The sequence below is a fragment of the Geospiza fortis genome, unplaced genomic scaffold (assembly GCF_000277835.1).
Source record: "Geospiza fortis unplaced genomic scaffold, GeoFor_1.0 scaffold78, whole genome shotgun sequence".
In the NCBI taxonomy this organism is placed as follows: Eukaryota; Metazoa; Chordata; class Aves; order Passeriformes; family Thraupidae; genus Geospiza; species Geospiza fortis.
The window spans coordinates 4,720,514-4,726,218 of record NW_005054339.1 but is presented as its reverse complement, the minus strand read 5'-3'; the positions used below and the strand labels follow the sequence as shown (position 1 = coordinate 4,726,218).

The following is a 5,705-nucleotide window of genomic DNA, read 5'->3' as shown; positions in this document are numbered from 1 at the left end:
AGTTTTCCTAAGAATTATTTTTAACTCTGTGAAATACGTTATAGAGTTGGTGCAAAAGCCTATTAATAGCCCTGCTTTGAGATGTGGAAGCTGGAGATCTTCTGTGAGATGGGTATTTTTGCTATTGAATTATTTTTGTATTTTTGCTCTGTTTCTAGCTATGATGTTAATAGTATCTGCCAGAGTAGCTCTATTTGTAGCCTGAATAGATATAGGCTGTGCAGTACACAATAAACTGCTAAATTATGTAATTACAAATGAGTATATTTTCCTTGTTTGTTTTTGCATTTTAATACGTTATAATGAATTTCTCAACGGCCTCTTGTGTGTTCAGGTATATTCAAGTAACACTTTTCTATCCTTTGGAAAGCATGTGATCATGTCAATTAATAATAAATAAATTATACTAATAATTTTTAAAACTACAATAGCAGTCTTGGGTGATATGTCATGAGGAAAGCAAAACAGAAGCTTAACATGTAGTGGAAACTATTTTGTTATTCACTTTGACAGGTATCTGTGGGTGAGTATAGAAACTGATAAAGAGGAAAGAACAGTCCATAATTAATGACTGATGAATGCACCATCTCTGTGGACTTGACTGATAGGGCCTCATTCTGAAATCAACAGGAAATTGAGTTTTATTTCAATTACTTTGTTTGTTTGGAGCTTTTTGTTTATTTTGGGTCAAGTGCTTACTTGAAATCTGATCACCACGTCATGATAAAGGCAATATTTTTTTGTTTTTTTAGTTCTGTAAATGTCAGTGTAAACCAAGTAGCACTAGGGGAGCACAGAGGAATAGGGTGGGGCCAGGTTCAATGACTAAAGCTGAAATACATTTTCCTGAGTATTTAAAGCACACACCTGCAGTTGCTTGCTAGGAATTATACAGCAAGGACCAAACTTCTATTTCTAGTTCTGTTTTTAAAGAAATTAAGCACTAAATAACATCCATCTTCACAAAAAAATGAAAGGGAGCTAGCTGCTGCTAAAGTCTTAGTACCACAGATGAGAAGAAATAATTGGGAAGGATGAAGGGATGCACAGGAATTGAAGAGAGTAAGTAACATTACATTATATGTTATATATATATATAAAATAACACATTTCTATTATCTTATATACATTATATATTATATATTGTATATATGTTGTGTATATATATATATAATATCAACATTATATGTTATTTCAAATTATTTATACTTAGAATAAGTAAACAGGATAGATGTAATAAGTGTGTTTTATACTCTTCTGCTTCCAAAATCAGTATAGTGTAGATGAAGGAAAAGAAGAGGCTTGAAAAATCTGTATCTCATATTTACTTTACTTGGTTAGGGCCTTAATGTGGGCTAATTGAAATTAAAAAAACCCCAAACCACTATTAATTTCAGTGGGGTTTCCATAGCTCCTGACGTGAAAGCAGAAAGAACTGTGAATATACTGCATTTTTAAGGTAGAAAACAAATAAACTGAAGTCTGCTAGCCAAAAATCTATTTGAAGATGGAAACTGTTGACAAGTGCAAACATTAGACACTGCATCACATGGCACCTTATAATATAAATAGTGGTTTAAGTTTTACAACAGACTGCTTTCCTCTAACAGTTGGTTGAAAGATATGTCTAGTAGTTAATGGGAATCTCTCACAATAAAAAAAAAGAAAAAAAGTGGTAGTTTACTTATGTGATCTGGCTTTTTTGTACTTAATGGCACCCACCTGCATCATGGCACTGAGGACAACACAGATGGTCCTGTGATTAGACTGAAATGAGAACTTTCATCAGCTGCAAAGAATTCAGCCTTAAGGACACAATTGTTATTATCCTACCCTTTGGATTTGGATTCCAGCATGGTCTTGAACATAAGGAATGAATATTATTGAAGGGTTTGGATTATGTGACCCTGAGGTTCTTTGCATGGATGTTGTTTCTACTAATACAATAAGTAGATTAGCTGTAAAATTCTGATTACTTTTCCCCTCCTTCTCTTGAACCACACATTTTTCTAACAAGTCTTTCTGAGTACAATTGGCAAAATATTTTTATCACACAAAGATCTCTAACAGTCTTATCCACGGTGGGTATATTCTGCTTTTTGGCACTGGTAGTGCTGACAGTCCCCTGCAGAGGGTCTGCCGCTCTGGGATGGGCTGTGATGAACTCTGCTATAAAGTTTATTCAATGACACCAAGCTTAATTCATTGCGGTGTTGTTGCAGCCTTATGGCAGGTCTCTGTCTTCCTACAGTGATTATTCCTTGGAAAGAAGATTCTTAGGCTACTGGTCCTCTGTCAGGACACTTCTGGCTTTTGCTGGCTATCACAAGGCCCTCAGTCTTTGTCAGTGAATGAGTCACAAAAAAGATAAGGCAGAACCTGATGTTCCTTGTCTTTTCATGTAGACAGGAATGGTGTGACATGTTGTTTAAAAAACTGTCAGCAGCTGACACCTCTTAGAACAAAAGTCCTGTCATCATTAACAATACTGAGACAGAATTGGATTTAGCAATATTGAGACAGGTCTGTAAGAGGTTCTTATTTCACTCTGAATCCAAATTAAGGGCTAAGCTGAAAACGGACACTTCTTGTGCTCTGAAGCATTCAGTGTAGTGACCCACATTTTGTAGTGCTTATCCATTTTCTTACAGATGCAGACTTGCTAAATCTTGAGGAATACTTTGTTTGCTTTTCAGATGAAGTGAAATTATTTGTATACAAAACCATGTCCCTTCTTGTCAATTTCTTCAGGAACAGATTTTCTCTGTCCATATTTTTCATGGTTTTGAAACTACTTGAACAGATATGTCTTCAAATAAGTATGCAGGTTTAAAAGCAATTGAAGTCTGCATTTTAATCATGGTTATTCCATTACTTTCAACTCAGAAAAAGTATTTGCCCTCTATTGCAATTATAGCTAAAGTAGCTGGGGACTGTAAGATTGTGTCCCTTTCTTGGGGAAATATAAACCTGCTATGCTCCTGCTGGGAATGACATTCCAGCATCTCCAAATAAATACCTGTGACAGCCAATTATTTCAACTGACTTTGGATAGTTCACATACAGTAATAAAGGGATTATGCTAATTTTTAACATGATTGGTTGAAATCAATTTGATTTGACATAGTTTTTAACAGTAATTCCATAAAAGTTGTTTTTCCTCAATGATGTTTAATAGTGGCATTTATAGATGCCTATGTGGGCAAGAGAGATATAAAATAGAGATTATATTAGAGCAACTAAAAATCTGAAATTGTTCTTAAAGTCATTATTATGGCAATGAGATCAAGAGGAGACAGATAAAATATGTTTGTGAAATTTTGTGTAGGGTAAGGTATGAAAGTGCATTGATGCTGCAGACCGAAGGTGGTCACTTATAATTGGATACAAAGCGATTAAACTAAAAAGAAATGAGAAGAGGGAAAAATAGAAAAGGAAAAAACCCTCTGTTCTTAGGATGCCAGTGATGTTTGTAGGAGTTTCTTTCACTCCTGTTAATAAAAAGCAATAAAATCTCAGGAATAATTTTTAATGCAGGTTGCAGCTTTCTTATGGAAAAGGCTTTCAGGCTTTGTGTAGCAGCTAATCTGTGTTTTTTTCCCCCTGCATACAGTTTTTTGAAAAGAATACAAATAAATATGGATGTCATCTTAATTTCTTGTACACTTAAGCCCAAACAGAGATTCAGACTTCTGTGTTTGTTCTGTTTATGTAAATGCACGCATATAGCAATGGCTTTTTAGACATCATGTTCTGAAACACCTGCCTTTGAACATTTCTGACCTTCGGTGAACAGGGGCGAGAAAGCAATTTATCCTCTGCAGTTTTACGCAGACCTAGGTGTATTTTTAGGCTGTTTCCCAATGAGTAAGACGCTCGCAGCCCTTGGCTGGGTGGGGACTGGAACCCGCGGGCTGGCGATGAATGGCCAGAGACAGACGCTCGCAGGGATCACGGGCTGCGGTGCGTGTGCCGCTGCTGCTGCTGCTGCCCCCGGCGGCTCCGCGCCGCGCCGCTGGAGCCCCGGCTCCTCGGGAATGCTGGGAATGTTGAGTCAGGGACTGGCAGCCCAGACAGCCGGGCTCGCAGCTGACTGAGGGAGACTCGCTGAGGGACGGAAAGACGAGGGACAGGGGCACACGAGCCTCCCCCGGCCGCAGCAGGTTCCTTCTCGTCAGCCCCTCGCAGGTATTGCGCGGCTCCGGCTCGCCCTGCTGCCTCCCTCCTCCGCGCAAATGGGATGCCAGCTAAACGTGATGTTGTAAAATCCATGTGAGGACGAAAGGCAGATGCAATGATTTGAAAGGTGAGAAGCTTGAGCAAGAATATGGCTGGGATGCATGACTGTAAATTTACTGTGATTAAGGAAATGCTGGATATTGCTTTTCACAACTGTCTGGTAGCTGGATGTGGAGATGAATTTGCAGAATAGGCTTTTTATGTTGCTTTGGAAATACATTTGTAATAAATGGGACCAAGTGCACATCTTATTCGGTAACAGAGTGCCTCTCCCTACAGAATCGTCAGCCAGAAACCTCTCTTGCAATTTCTATTAAAAACAGCCATAGGACTCTATTTTTTAATATGTTTGTTTTTTTTTTTGGTGCCTAGTGTTTAAAAATATTATTGTTGTTGTTAAAGTTTTCTAGAATAGAATTGATGGGTTTTGGAAAATCCTAGCTTTATACGTAAATAATGGATAATGTTTGGTGTTTTAAAAACCGTGTCAGGAAAAAAGGTGAGAGATTTCTGTTCCCTTCTAGTGGCTGGCAAATGGAAACAGACAGGGTATTATTTTTCAGTTATATAATTAATGAATAGTTACTGGGGTCCCTCATTTATGATGCTGGGGTTTATTTATTTTTTTTTTAAGAAAAGCTCATTTTAGGCTGGACAAGTGATGAATGTGATGAAGTCCACGCCTATGTTCACCAAGGATACATAGATATTTTCCTGGGAGCACTACAGGAGTAATTTGATGGAGAAGGATTTTTTTTTTTTTATTAGTGTGTGATTGATTTCTAGGCGGTTACCTGCTAAGCCTTGTGATGGATGGATGGATGGGAATCTATTCCCTTAGCGGCGAATTGCTCTTCCCGTGGTGATGGACACGCCGGCCGACCACTGGCATTGGCAGACACGAGCTCGTTGCACACGAGCGCGGCCAATAAGTGTAGCCAAGGGGAGGGCAAATCCTACTTGCCAGGGTTAGTTTTCTGGTCGGCTTTCTAAATCAGTGGTTTCACTTAGCTGTTGTCGTTCGGGATTTGTTTGTATTCCCATCCGTGTACCTCCAGCCCCACGTGCGTGTCCAGGGCGGCCGCCTCGAACGCGGCCCCTTCCCGGCAGCCGCGCCGGGCGCAGGCCCCGCTCCGGCTCCCCCTCCTCGGAGGGCGGGGAAGGCAGGGAGGTTCCGCTCCATCAAGTCGCTTCGCCCCTGGCACTTGGTTTCCCCGTCGCCAAGCCGAGGACGGAGCGGATCCCCCGTGTCAGCCCCGCCACCCTGCCCTGAGGGGAGATGTTGGGGATGCGCTGCAGCCCTCCTCCCTCTCTCCGTTCCTCCCTCCCCCGGGAATGGCAGAGCTCCACAGCCTGGATGGGGGCGCAGAGCCCTTCTGCGGCCCTTCCCCAGCCCTCTGAGGGGGACATCGGGCAGTGCCCTCCCAGCCTCCTGCTCGGCAGCGGGGCGGAGGGGGGCCGGCCCC

General features: G+C 41.0%; 1 protein-coding gene across 5 annotated transcripts in view; it reads left to right on the top strand.

Annotated features, from left to right (window-relative positions):
- Positions 1-4,044: 4,044 nt before the first annotated feature.
- ERC2 (ELKS/RAB6-interacting/CAST family member 2) overlaps positions 4,045-5,705 on the top strand; it is a 405,766-nt gene continuing 404,105 nt past the window's right edge. For all 5 annotated transcript variants that reach the window (XM_031058194.1, XM_031058193.1, XM_014307629.2 and 2 more), the window contains exon 1: positions 4,045-4,306. The gene's annotated coding sequence lies outside the window, so the exon portion shown is untranslated. The remainder of the gene's footprint in view (positions 4,307-5,705) is intronic.